This window comes from Sciurus vulgaris (genome assembly GCF_902686455.1).
Source record: "Sciurus vulgaris genome assembly, chromosome: 11".
Taxonomy (NCBI): domain Eukaryota; kingdom Metazoa; phylum Chordata; class Mammalia; order Rodentia; family Sciuridae; genus Sciurus; species Sciurus vulgaris.
In genome coordinates, this window is record NC_136472.1 from 72,051,124 (window position 1) to 72,066,446 (window position 15,323).

Below are 15,323 nucleotides of genomic sequence, written 5' to 3' on the forward strand. Positions count from 1 at the left end.
AACAAGCATGCTCTAGACAAATCTATATTTGGCAATATTTTAAGAGTATTCAGTATTGGATAATGTGCTGGGTCTCACACTAAAATGATTTTTTCTTTTTAATTTTTTAAACAGATCCTGGCAGATACAGGTACAGATTCTATCTGGAAGACAAAGATAAACATCTGTTACAAGGTAATCCAAAAGAGCACTACTGACTTGGACCTTACTGGAGCAAAATTTCTTTCTGTAGAAGCACCCTAAGACCTGACTCCAAAAAGGAAGAAGTTTCCTAAGTTCTATCACAAGTATACAGATCGCTGACTCAAAATGGTTCAAAGTAGTGAATTCTGGAATGTTTTATTCAGAAGTAGAATCTCTTGCAGAATCTCAACTCTTAGACTATATTTTGTTTGAAAAAAAAACTTAAACATTCATTTTAATCTTTAATACAAAGGGCAAATTTAGGAGCACTCAAGTGTTTACTACATATTCTAAATTAATTAAATAGGGTATTATCTATTACAAAGTTATAAAGTTATATATATACTTGCTCCAATTTATGCAAAAATTAAAATAAGGCCTAATGAACTTGTGAGCAAAATAAAATTATTGATATACTTAATAAATATTTGTCAAATATGTGCCATGTACTCTAAAATGTACATATGAGTTTTTTCTCCTGACACAAAATACATGGTATCTTTCCCAATATCAATTATTCACTTCTGTCCATAAACTGAGCATTTAACAATTTAATTCTTGACACCATCAACATAGAATTAGCATCAGAAATCACTAGTTAAAAGGCTTAGCCCCACAAGACTGCCACCTCAGATGTCAATCCCAAATTCTGGGCCACAGTAACTTTTGATCTATGAGCTATAAGCCCACAAGATAGAATTCTCAAGACCATTTCTTTATGTTTAAGAACTTGCTAGAATAGCTCATAGAACTCAGAAAAACACTTAAGTTTACAAGTTTATTATAAAGGATACAACTCAGGAACAGCTAAATGGAAGAAATGAATATGGCAAGGCATATAGGAGAGGAGGTATGGTGTTTCCATTCTGTCTCCAGCATATCACCCTCCTAGTACTTAGAGATGTGTTTACCAACCAGGAAGCATTCTGGATCTGGTTGTTCAGAGCTGTAACAGAGCTTACTTTCCAGTCCCCTGGCCTCTCCTCCCTATAGGCTAGAGGTTGGTGGGTAGGTTGAAAGGTCCAATCCTCTAATCACTTGGGTTCTTCTGGTGACCAGCCCTATTCTAAGGATATTCAGGGGCTCCACTTAAGTTACTTCATAAGCATCAACTCAGAACAAAAAACACAAAACATAAAAGACATTCCTATAACTCAGGAAATTCCAAAAGCTGAGCCAGGAATGAGAAACAAAAACAAATATATTCCTTAAAATAACACAATACTAGATCATTGTAAATCCAAAATCCTATGAAATTTAAACTGTATGTATAGTATATATATATATGAGAAACACTCTTAAAATACAAGGACTAGAAACTTCCTGATTCCGATAATAGGTAGCTATATTAAAAATAGAAAAGAAGAAAAACAATAGTCTTAACTGAGCTAAAAAGGAAAAAGACATAAAATAAGAATATGAACTAAAAAACAAAAACAAACAAAGCTCATATTTTTCAGATGAAATGATTTGCACACATGTGCACATATACACACACACACAAATCCAAAGGACCTTGGCATGGTGGCACACACCTATAATCCCAGCTGTTGGGAAAAGGACTGCAAGTTCAACACCAGCTTGGGCAATTTAGTGAGATCCTATGTTAAAATAAAGATAAAAAGGGCCAGGAAGTAGCTCAGTGGCAGAGTGCTTGTCTAGCATGTGTGAGGTTCTGGGTTCAATCCCCAGTACTGCCCCAAAATAGTCAAAGTCGCAAATAATTTTCAGATGTGTTAGAATATAGTAGGGCTGCTGGATACAAGATTAGTATACAAAAGTTAATTGTATTTCTGCATATCAGCAAACAGAAAAATAAATAATTTTATAAGGCATTTTAAAAAAAGTCATATATTACCTAGTGTGGTAGCACACATCCATAATCCCTTCTGGGATCTGATCTGCCCTTCCTAACCTTTACATTTGATTTAACTGGAATTGGATCCTATTTTTTGTTAATTCCTGACTGACTCATCTGCTGCACTATGAAATTAGGATGAGACAGATGGGAATTACGGAGGGGAATTACAGAGGGTAGCCAGAGATTCTTAGAGAAATGTTACTTTAGGATGCTTATAGAATCTTTGAAAAAAATTAACAAGTGATGACACTTGTTTTTTCTTCTTGAAAAGACAGAAAATATTAATAGAGTTCCTATTTTGTTAATCATAACATTTTGCTTAATTTGAATTAGCTCTTTTTAAAGAAATAAATTGTGGATATAGTTTAGATTCTCCTCTACTGTCATTTGTAACTAAAAATAAAAATAAAATTTAGAAAAAAAAATTCTCACGTTCACTTCCCTGATCTTCCCTTCTTCCTTTCCTCATAGTTACTAATGCATATCTAGGAACTAGAGTTTTGTCTGGAACTTCTTGTTTGGTTAAAAAAATTTTCTAACCAGGCACAGTGGCACATGCTATAATCCCAGCTGTTCAGGAGGCTCAGGCAGAAGAATTGCAAGTTTGAGGCCAGCCTAGGTAAGATAAAAAGGTCTGGAAATCTAGCTCAATGGTAAAGTACTTGCCTCCATGCATGAGGCTCTGGGTTTAATCCCCAGTACTGAAACAAACAAACAAAAAGATTATCCTGGAAGTTAAATAACTCTATTAAAAAAAAAAAAAAAAAAAAACACTTAAAACTATTTCAGTGCCAGAACACTCAAGCCAATATTTATTACACTTCTAATATAGTTAATATGTAATTTTTGAAATGTGGATGTTATTAACTGATCCCTAAATAATATAAGAATTTCAGAAGTTATAGTTCCTTAACAAAATGCAAGCCAACAATAAAATAACACTGCAAATATAACTTAAGGTGTTCTCTAAATAACAATTTTATATTTTACAAAGATATTAATTTCCATTTTGGTTTCTATAAAATTTGGTTCTTCTTTAAAAATTTTTTTTGATTTGTTATTTTTTAGTTATACATGACAAAAGAATGTATTTTGACATATCTAATGTACATGGAGTATAACTTCCCACTTTTGTGTTGTACATGTTGTGGAGTTACACTGGTTGTGTATTCATATGTGAATATAGGAAATTTATGTCCATTTCATTCTACTGCCTTTCCCATTCCTATCCCTCCTCCCTTCTCCCTAACCCTCCCCCCTCCCTACTGTGAGTCAGCATCCTCATATCAGAAAGAACATTGGGCCTGTTTTTTGGGGATTGGCTTATTTCATTTAGCATATCTCTCCAGTTCCATCCATTTATCTGCAAATGTCATAATTCTTTACGGCTGAATAACAGTCCATTGTGTATACGTACCACATTTTCTTTATCCATTCACCTGTTGCAGGGCACCTAGATTGGTTCCATAGTTCAGCTATTGTGAATTGAGCTGCTATAAACATTGAGGTGGCTGTGTCACTACAGTATGCTGATTTTAAGTCCTTTGGGTATAAACCTAGTAGTGGGCTAACTGGATCAAATGGTGGTGCCATTCCAAGTTTTCTGAGGACTCTCCAAAATGCTTCCCAGAGTGGTTGCACCAATTTGCAGTTCTATCAGCAATGTATGAGTGTACCTTTCCCCCAACATTCTCACCAACATTTTATTGTTACTTTTACTCTGACTGGAACGAGATGAAATCTCAGTGTAGTTTCAATTTGCATTTCTCTAATCGCTTGAGGTGTTGAACATTTTTTCATATATTTGTTGTTTGATTATATTTTTTCTGTGAAGTGGTTGTTCAGTTCCTTTTTTCATTTATTCACTGGGGTTTGTTTTCTTTTCTTTTTCTTTTTCTTTTTTGGTGTTTTTTGAGTTCTTTACATAGCCTGGAGATTAATGCACTACCTGAGGTACAGGTGGCAAAGATAAAACTTGGTTCTTGCTTATACAAAATAAGTGGCTTAACCTCCAGTCCCTCAAATATCAAAAAAAAAAATTTACATTACTATAAACAAAAACTTAAAAATAAGTTTTGGGGCTGGGGTTGTGACTCAGTGGTAGAGTGCTTGCCTAGCATGTGTGAGGCACTGGGTTCAATTCTCAGCACTGCATATAAATTAAATACAGAAAATAAAGATCCATCAACAACTAAAAATATATATATATAAATATACATATGTGTATGTGTATATACATATATAAAATAAGAGAACTGATGTAGAAGCTAGAGAGAAAAAAAGGAAAAGAAAGTGGGGGAGACCTTATGAAAATCAAAGGGAAATCAGTATAATAAAGGAAAGGAACCAGGGGAAGGGAGGAGGGATTGAAAATGGAAAATACTGGGGAATGATATTAGCCAAATTATATAATTATATGCATGTAAGAGTATTTAACAACAAATCCCACCATTATGTACAAATATAACGCACCAATAAAAATACGGAAAAGGTAAGTTGATAATATACTACAATACGAACAAACACAAATTGATTTTTTTTGTTGTTCGTTTTGCTTTTTTGGTGCTGGGATTTGAACCTAAGACCTTGCATGTACTGTGCACACTTTAACACCGAGTTGCACTCCATTCCTAAATCTATTTTTATAATTTGCATGCCTTGAAAAAAAATCTCTGCTTCATAAGAAGCCACTATGAATTCAGGCATATTTCAAGTATTGGGTTTTTAACATTAAATTATATTTTCCAAATCTTTTATAAGAGAAAATGAGAATATTATCAAGTATTTTTGCCATTAATTCATACATAAAAGCAAAACACTACCTATTGTGGTTTATCCATACATCCTCTACAATATCAGTTTTAGACAGGGCTTTTCTGTGTACTTTTTTTTTTGTAAGTCAGGTTTATTGAGGTAAAACACATTTACATAATTAGCAGTAAATATCGCCCTTTTACATGTTCAATTTAGTGAGTACTGACAAGCATATACAGTTGTCTAACCGATACTACAATAAAGATACCTATAGTTAGCAATATTGTATTATACACTTGAAAATATGTTAATAGGGTAATATCATGCTAAAAAATACACAAATCTTGTGGGGTGCAGGGGCCCACACCTGTAATCCCAGCAGCGTGGGAAGCTGAGGCAGGAGGATCGTGAGTTCAAAGTCAGCCTCAGCAACTTAGCAATGCCCTAAGAAACTCAGTAAAACCCTGAAAATAAAATACAAAAGGGGGGTAGGGATATGGCTCAGTGGTTAAGTGCTCCTGAGTTCAATCCCTGGTACCAAAAAGTAATAATAATAATAAATAAATAAATATCCGGAGGTTATTTTAATACATATAGATCTGTGCTACATTTTCCACTGAAGAGTGTTTGAGTTTATTTAACCATTCCCCTATAGGTACATGTTATAGTTTGGATCGTGAATGTCCCCCAAATACCCATGTGTGGTTTGGTCCCAGGAGGATGCTACTGTGAGGATGCAGAAACTTTAAGAGGTCAGCCTTCTGGGGAGGTCCTCAGGTCACTGGGGCTGTGTAGGGGACTTTGGCATCTTCTCTCTCTTTTGCTTCCTGTCCATCAGGTGAATGGTTTTGTTCTGCCACATGCTCCTGCTATGTACTGCCTTGCCACAGGCTCAAAGCAATGGGGCCAATGGATCATGGATCAGAACCTCCAAAACTGTGAATCAAAATAAACCTTTTCTCTTTGTAAGTGGATTACCTCAGGTATTTTGTGTAATAGGAGACTGAAATACACAGTGGGCATTCAGCTTTTTCTAATTTTCACTCATCTAAGTAATTAAATATTTCAAAGAGAAAATGATGTGAGAAAATTCTGAAGCAGAAAATCAAACTACTACCTACGTTAAAAGATTTTCTAACAAGGTACGGTTCTGTTTAGCTGAAAACTAAAATGCCTTTGTATCCAAGAAAATATATTTCATTTACAGTATTGCAGGTTTCATACTCTTTTGGCCATTAAATATGACCATTTCCATATTTTGGTAAGATACAGTGCTCATTCAGTTATTTTGTATAAAAGATCCTACGCAGGATTGGTGACATTATCCCACTAAGCATCTCCCTGCCTCTTTTCCAACTGCGTAAATCATTTTCTCCATTAACTCTCAACACCAGAGGGCAGCAGCCTTGGTAGTAACTAGCAGTAATGAAGAACAATTAACTAATGAAAAATATACTCCTTTAGTAAAACCTACACTAAATTACTAATCAAACTTTTATTGTGGGAAAATACTTCTACAAAACAGAACAAATGTGTAAATTAGGTAAAAATAATGAAACAAGTCAATCATGCTGTCTGCAAAAAGATGGAAAAATCTAATTTTTACACAAGAAGGAACCATGAAAATCTGAACTAAAGGAATATAGTAGTATTTATATTCTTTTGTTAATTCAACATACCTCACAAGTAAAATCAGGGGGAACCGAATGATGATAAATTTCTTTTTATTAGATTCTCCATATACTGATTTTTAAAGTAAGAGAAAGGGAAAATAATTCTAGACCAAAGATATAAACAAATAGGCTTTCTAATGGCCTTGTCGGAAACTTGAAGGAACTAAACAAAAATCTTTTCTGAAAGAAAAAATAAGGCAGAGTGTCCCCAAAGGACAATCAAAAGTAGCCAGTCTACCTATTTTGAAAATTGTCAGGTAGAAAAGAAAGGACTTTCAAATATGAATTTCTTCCCTTTCAAATACATATATTACTATATATTATATATGTATAATAGACTATTTATATATATATATATATATATTTTTTTTTTTTTTTTTTTTTAAGTTTTGTATGTGGTGCTGAGGATCGAACCCAGTGACTCACGTGTACTGGGCAAGTGCTCTATCACTGAGGTACAATCCCAGCCTTAGACTATTTTTAGAACAGTTTTAGGTTTACTAAAAACTGAGTATATATTCTCACATACACATCCCCTTTTCAGTTTCTTCTATTAACACTGTATTGTGGTACATTTCATACAATTAATCCAATACTGACACACTATTATTAAAGTACATAGACTACATTAGGCTTCACTCTTCCTATGGTAAAGTTCTAAGGTTTTAGATAAATTATAAAGACATGTATCATTATTGTATCATACATAATAGCAATGCTGCCCTAATAATCACTGGTGTTACACCTTTTCCTCCTTCCTTGGTAACTACTGATCATTTTACTGTGTCCATAGTTTTGCCAAAATTTTCCAGAATGACATGTGATTAGAATCATATAGCATGTAGCTTTTTCACATCCACTTCTTTCAGTCAGCAATCTGCATTTAATGTTTCTTCATGTGTTTTTATGGCTTTATACCCTATTTCTTTTTTTTTTTTAAATTTTTTGTAGTTGTAGATGAACACAATACCTTTATTTTGTTTGTTTATTTGTATGTGGTGCTGAGGAGTGAACCCAGTGCCTCACACATGCACTCCACCACTGAGTCACACCCCAGCCCACCTATTTCTTTTTAATATTTCATTGTGTGGATATACCAGTTGGTGTATCCCATCACACAGTGAAGGACAGCTTAGCTGCCTCCAGTTTCAAGTACATTTTTAATTTGAAAACTAAAAGAAGAGTCTTAGTAAAATGAAAGACTTAAATCACTTGTCTCCTCTCCTTCCTGAGAACTTATTAAAATGACAATGAGGAAAGAAAAGGAAAAAGTCAGTGCCTACAGTGGAGCAGATGTGATTTCAACAAATATTTGAATGACAAAGTCTGATGATACAAATCACAATAACAAAGAACAATAAGTCAAAACCCAAAATAGATTGATTACATCTGCATTTTGATCTATGATCAAAATTAAATCTTATTGCTGGGCTGTCTGTAATTCCAGGAAGATCGCGAGTTCAAAACCAGTCTCAGCAACTCAGGGAGGCTCTAAGTATCTTAGCAAGACCCTGTCTCAAAAAAAAAGGAGGGGGGGAGAGGCTAGGGATGGGCTCAGTGATTAAGCACGCTGGGTTCAATCCTGATTTATTAAAAAAAAATTAAATCTTATCTACAACATGAATGAACCATGAGGACATTATGACAAGTGAAATAAACCAGTCACAAAAAGACAAATACTGTGTGATTCTACATATATGACGTACCTAGAGTAATTGAATTTGTAGAAACAGAAAATATAATGGTGGTTGCTAGGGGAAAGAGAAGGAGGAAATGACAGGTTGTTTAATGGGGATATAGTTTCAGTTCAGTAAGATAAAAATATTCTGGAGATTTGTAACACAAAAATGTGAATATACTTTCAAAAACTATTGAACTGTACACTTAAAAATGGTCAAGATGGTTACTTTTATGTTATGTTTTCTACTATAATAAAAAAAATTGAATTGTGTGCTTTGTCTTCTAGTTGATGTTTAAAATAGTGTAATCACTAGGTGTTACGGATTGGATCTAGAATGTTCGCTAAAGGGTCATGTGTTGCAGGCTTGGTTCCTAATGCAAAAATGTCCAGAAGCATGGCTTTTGGGAAGTGATTGGATCATGAGGGCTTTAAACTCATCAGTGAATGTGAATAGACTACTGGGAGGAGGGGGAAAATGTAGGCAGATGAAGAGTAGCTGGAGGAAGTACATCATTGAAGACATGCCCTTGGGGACTATAATTTGTCCCTTCCCCTTTCTTCCTGGCTGCCATAAGCTGAGCAGCTTTCTTCCAAAACACTGTTCTGCTGTGATGTTCTTGCCTCACCTCAGGCCCTAAGTGGTGTAGCCAGCTACCTATGGACTATAACCTCTCAAACCATGAACCAAAATAAACCTGTCCTCCTTTAAGTTGTTCACATCAGGTACTTTGGTCACAGGGATGGAAAGGTGACTAATATACTAAGTTAAGACCATCTAAATAGTCTTCACTTTAGACCCCACAGTGAATTCAGATTAAGCTTTCTTTTCTTAACATTCACTTTGTGTCACCTGTGAGTTTTAAGATCAAATGCATTTTTTCCTTCAGGTTCACTGATTAAATCTTCAAAACAATGGCCTGTTTTAGTTTGCTTCATTTTTGGACTATAACTTACCTGTTCAAGTCTGTCCTCCCTTTTTTCCTCCTGTGGTGCTGGGAGGAACCCAGGGCCTCATGCATGCTAGGCAAGTGCTCTGCCTCTAAGCTACACCCCAGCTCTCCTTCTTCCCTCTTGCTTACTCAGGTCTGCCCTTCCAGCTTAGTTCCCTCCCTCCAACCCTCCTTTCCTTCCAAGAATAACTGCTTTTTTTTTTTTTTTTAATATTGTTGACAGAAAAAATGCCATCTTCACCATATCAACAACATCTTCCAATTTTACTACTAATAGGGCACAGATATTGCATTCTTTTTCAAGACCTATTTCTTGAAGCCTCTTGTGGATCTAGTGCACTGTTAACAACTAGAATATCTACATTAGGCTGGGGTATTGCTCCACATTGAACTCTTCACATATTTCCTATTTCCTTTTGCCATGTTTTCCCAACTCTAACTTTAATAATTTTTATTATATTTGACAGAGGGTGGAGGTGAAATCACTTTTTATTCCTAATTTCCTAGAGCTCATTCTTGTTTTGTCTCTTTTTCATTGCTTCTTTCTTTCTTTGATGCCATAATCCTCTATTTTAATTTAATTAGAAAAATTTAAGATCTTATGTTCCCTGATTTATCTTTGTATAGGTCCACTGCTTTATCTTATTTTGCATGTAAACTCTTTTCTTCATATAGCTTGATCCTTAGTTATTGATATCCACAGACTTTTCGAGGAAGCCATGGGTTTTCTCTACTTTTGCACAAAGAATATATTTTCTGCCAGTATCCTCTAAAACAGAATGCCCAGTCGGGAGGTCTGTGCTTATGACTTATTTTCCTGCAGACTTCTTTATTATTTAAACTTTCAAAGTAATAAATAAAAGAATAATAGCATAAATATCAAAATTTAGGAAGTGTTACAATTTGGATGTGGTTTGTTTCCCTGTGGTTCATGTGTTGAAGGCCTGGTGCTCAGCGTGGAGGTGTTGAGTTGGTGGGAACTTTAAGAGGTGGGGCCTAGTGGAAGGTAACTGGGTCACTGTAGGCACTATCTTGGGAAGGAAATGCTGGTTTTGTGGAAGGAGTTCCCACACACTTGTTATTTAAAAAATAAAATAAAGAAGGTTGGCCCCTCCCAGCTCTCTGGCTTTCTATCTTACTATGTGATCCCTCTTGCCAGTGCTCCTGCCATGATGCCATCAGCCATGAGGCCCATGGCAAAGCAATGGGACTACCAGGTCTTGGTCTTTCTGTCTCCAAAATAGTGAGCTATATACGTATTACCCAATCTTAGGTATTTATTATAGCAATGTAAAATTAACTAATGAAGGAGACATAGAAAATATAGTGTGAGTGAGCGCCCATGCTTTTACAGCACAGGCATATGTCTGACATACTATCTAAGTTTTTTTTAAATCAAGAATAATGACAAAAAAAAAAAAAAAAAGAAATAATGACACTAGCATATTATTTTGTCTATTCATGGTAATTCCAAAAATAACTAATACACTGTTAAAATGGCATTCAAGGAGCAAACTAAGGAAGGGAAGACATAATTAGGAGCACTGCTTTCCATGATAATCCCTTCTGTGCTATCTTTAAAAAATTGTATGTATTTATCCAAAATAAGTACAAATAAATTGAAAATAAAGTGATAGAAACTGAGTAGAAAGAAAATTTGGAAATAAAAAATTAATGTTAATTCTAAAAAGAAAAAATTCAAACACCTATTTATATACTACATTTCTTGGACAAAAGGGAGAATATTGTTGCCAAGGAGACCAAAGCAACTGTTGAGCAGCTCTTAAAAACAACAACAAAAAAATCCATAACGGTTTATTCTGCAGGATCTTATATCTTCTAGCTTTACAAAGGCAATAAAATGGTTTTAATGAGGTCCTTGAAATTTGGTTATGATATCACTAACATTTACTGGATATTCAATTTATAAAGTCTATTATAGTGATAAGAAGATTAAAGTAAAAGTCACCTGACAGGTTCTAATTCCAAATCTTCCACATAAAAGGCCATATCTTCTTGAGTAAATCATTTTCCTTTTCTAGCCTATTTCTTTACTTTTAAAAATGGGCATCACTACCACCTTCCTACCACACAGGGTTGCTGTATCAGACGAGATTTAGAGCATTGTACAAAGATTGAAATACTATGCAAGTAAATACCAGGAATAAGTACTAACATTTCCCCAAATTCATAAAGCCAATATGTATGCTATATTCTTCATTGATTAAATGCTAAATTGAGTAAAGTATTAGAAAAATGTGAACAAAAAGGTTATATAAACTAGTATCATAAAACTTGTATTAAAATGGTAGCAAATTCAAGTTCAGATTCCACAAAAGGATGATTTCCACAACTTTTTTGGATCGCTACACAATGAAATTGGACTAGATCCAACTTTGCAGAGGTGCTTCATGGGTCTATTTTCCATCATACAATATTGATTTAAAAGGGAATTCATCCACCACCTCTTTTTACCTGGGCTACATTTTGCATGAAAAACCTTCTATTGTTAAATGTTTGAAAATCACTGGCTTATACCAAAGTCTTTTATTTTCAAGCTTTTGATACGCCTAACCTATCTTCAACTGTGTAGTCTACTCTTTCTCAAAGCAGACCTACTTTCTCAGACCAGAATACTCTACTTAGTATTTCTTAAAATTCAACAACCAGTTTCTGCCTCCACATTGTCGTCAATATATAGGAAGTTCAACACCTTTGTTGTTGCTATTATGGCTGTGGTTGAGGTGCTCTGCACTGCCTCAGTCCCACTCCCTGTCTATTCACCCACCCAAGCTTTGCCAGTGCTTAATTTATAGAATTTATGACCACTTTCAGTTAAAATTCGCAATGCATTAGAAACAGGACAGTTACCATGTTAAACAGAATCTGGTTTCTAGGTAAGCATGACTTGTCTGTAATTTGACAATACATGATCACACTGAAAGAAAGAAGTGAGGAGGAGGTAGGAGCCTCAGCCCTAGAACACAGGGTGTTCTAGTGGTGGAAGAGTCATCTATGCACTGCCTGGAGGAGGAACACCTTGATCCATGGACTTATTGGGTTCTAGAGGCAGGATCATCCCATCAAGAAGATGAATGCATTTACTTGTTATAGGCTGATGCTGTTAAATTTATATATATATATATATATATATATATATACATACATACATATATATATGTGACTCCCAGTGATTTGATTTCACAATCACCAAAACCTCCTTTTTCTTTGACTTCCCTTATGGTGCATCTATAAAATGTCCTGACTAGAAACAAATCCATTTAGCTATTAGATCTGTACCATAAATTAATAAAATAGTATTCTTAAATAGGACATCAGTTTCTGTGACCTTGAGTATGAAGAGTCCATCCTGAGACAAGGTAGGCTTAACATATTAGACTGAAGGTCTGGGAACTGGGAGGTTAGACCCTAGACTGGTAAATGTACCAACAGAAAGTCACTCCATGGAAACTACATGGAAAACCTTAGATTGCCCCCAATAAACTTCCTATTTTGTGCTATTTTTAACACATATACTTGTATTTGTTTAAGGCCACTAAACATATACTAAAGCCCTGCTATGACCTGGTCTTCACATACCTGTCCAAAAATTTTATGTACAGCAGAAACAAATATGCTAACTATTCACATTAAAGTGTTAATCTCTCTGCTTGTCATTGTCCTCTCTACCTTAGCAAGTCTAAATCTTAACTAATTCTGAAAACTCAACACAAATAACCTTTTTTCATGAAGCTATTTTAAAGTATCATCAAGGCTAAAATTGGTGATTTTGGTGGCCAAGGCAAATAGCAATCTGCCCTGAGGTCAGTTTATAATTTATCACATACCACTGGAGTCATTAACAATCAGCAGCATTTGGTACCCAGGGCCTTATGCTTAAAAGGCAAGCACTCTACCAACTGAGCTATAGCCCCAGCCCTGGTAGGTTCCTTTTCTAACAAATAGGTATTAATCGGTGTTAAATTTATTTTCTCTATATTAAAAGACTATGTGTGCTATCAACAAATAATGGAATAAAATGCTATAAGTCTGATTTATTATTTTACATTTCTGTCCTCTAAATTTCAGTTCCCTGGGACTTAACCTATCTTACTTACAGTATCCATCTACTGTAGATACACTTTTGTTTCCCAATTACCATATTTTCCCCATTAAAAATGGATCATGATCACACATGTAATGATAAATGAAGAGCCTTCTAATATTATATGGGTACTCTTAAGAATTATTTCATATGAATACAAAGAAGTTAAGAGGCCTCCTATCTCATTCACAGCAGTTTCTCCAAAATAATTTGGTGTTTCAAAAAACAAATGATAATAATGTGGTTGGAATCTTCAGGATCATGAATAGATCATTTGGTTTTACCATAGCTGCCAAGTGGTGGGAGGTACCATACATGAAAATGTATGTTTGTGTTTGTTGTATTTTTTTCACATTTTGTGAATGAAGCACATTTATTAAAAATTTTAAATTTAAAAAAGGGATCATGAAGATATGTATTATACCTACTAAAAATTAATAAATACATTTAAATCTATCCTTTTGCTAAGGGCATTTATTTTGGCTCCCTGCATTACATTTGTTAGCCTCTGTTTCATCTTTCCTTCTATATTCTTTGAAGGTTTGATCCATGTCTGTCTAATCTTTCTATCTCCCACAGGTTTTCAACCAGTGCCTTGTATGTAGAAGGCACTTTCAAATAAATTAAGACTTTCTCTTCCACTTTTAATGAAGGTGCTCCTCATTCTTTTTATATGTATTCTACCTTTTCATAAAGTATCCTTGACCATCCCAATCCACAGATCACTCCCACTTTTGAACTCCTATGAGACTATCTATAAACCATTAATTGCCACCAAAATTATTCTAGCAGTTATTATGTGCAATTTATAGTTTTTAAAGATTTTAATATATCTCAACAGTATCTAGGCATAAGATGGGCAATTAATGAATGTTAATTCATTCAACCAATCTTTTGAAAATTAACCAGGACATTGATTAGGGAAAATATAGTAAAAACAAGCATCAAAGGGCAAAGTCTTGCTATTTCAAATGTGGTCCACAGACCAGGCTCATTGGTATTACCTGGAAGCTCACTCTAAGGCAGCCTCTCAAGCTCCACCCTGAATCTGCATTTAAAGACTGGTTTAGACTCTAGAAGAATGAGAATGCCCAAGATGCATATGACCACGCAATGCCGAATACCTCATCATATAGCTTATCTGTTGGTTATCCTTATCTACTGACGGACAGCTTATTGAGGACAGGAATTTTCTATATTCCTTACCACTAGTATTTCTTGACCCTAAATAGGGCCTAGAACATCTCCAAATGCTGTTTTTTTTCCACTGAACACATGAATGATTGAACAAAGTAAAAAACAGAACTTTTTCAGAAATCTAATCCTTTAGAAATTCTTTTGTACAACATGATTTCACATACTAGTATGCAAACCCCCTAATTCAACATTATTAATTCAATTTTAAATGTGTTGCTTTCTCTGCTTCAACAAATGTATTTTTTATGCACTTGACAAAGCAAAAGCTTGGTTTATCATCCTCTGTTAGAGCCTCCAATGGCCTGTATTACAAGTGAGACAGCTGTATTATAATTTCTGCGTTCACAAATCTATCCCATATGCCTGCACAAGAAGGGCAGAGCAGGGGAGAGGGTAAGGCAAAAACAGTTCTGTATCAAGAGTTATCATATGAAACTCAGAAAACACTATTCTTTGAGCAGGATACTTCCAGAAAACAAAGGCCAGCAAGGAAAAGAAATGAGTTAAGAGAATCTTTGCCTTTGGCAAGAGCAAAAGGTGATACTACAGAATACCAGGGAGTGATAAAGACCAGCGACTACCTAGTGACAGAAGATGGAAACACACTAAAGCGGATAAAGGTTAGAAACTCCGAGAAGGATGCCAGAAACCACTTGCAGGTTTGCAGAGAAGGAAGTTAAAGGAAAAGATATAGCTCTGTGAAGGGCATAATTTACGATGACGATTATTTTTGAGAATGAGAGATGACACACACTGAAGGGAGGAGAAAGAGGGGTTTGCAATTTAGCGCACTGCAAGAGGAAGCGATTGCCGATTCCCCTGACCAGCCCAGACCACCGGAGGAAAGCAGCCCAAGCTTAAGCAGGTGGCAACGCCCGGCTCTCCTGGCCATCTCCTCCGAAGCCTGTGGAGCCCTGCC

The 15,323-nt window shown here is 35.1% G+C and overlaps 1 protein-coding gene across 1 annotated transcript in view; it reads right to left on the reverse strand.

Annotated features, from left to right (window-relative positions):
- PGM2L1 (phosphoglucomutase 2 like 1) overlaps positions 1-15,323 on the reverse strand; it is a 63,019-nt gene that overhangs the window by 47,204 nt on the left and 492 nt on the right. The gene's annotated exons all lie outside the window — the stretch shown is intronic.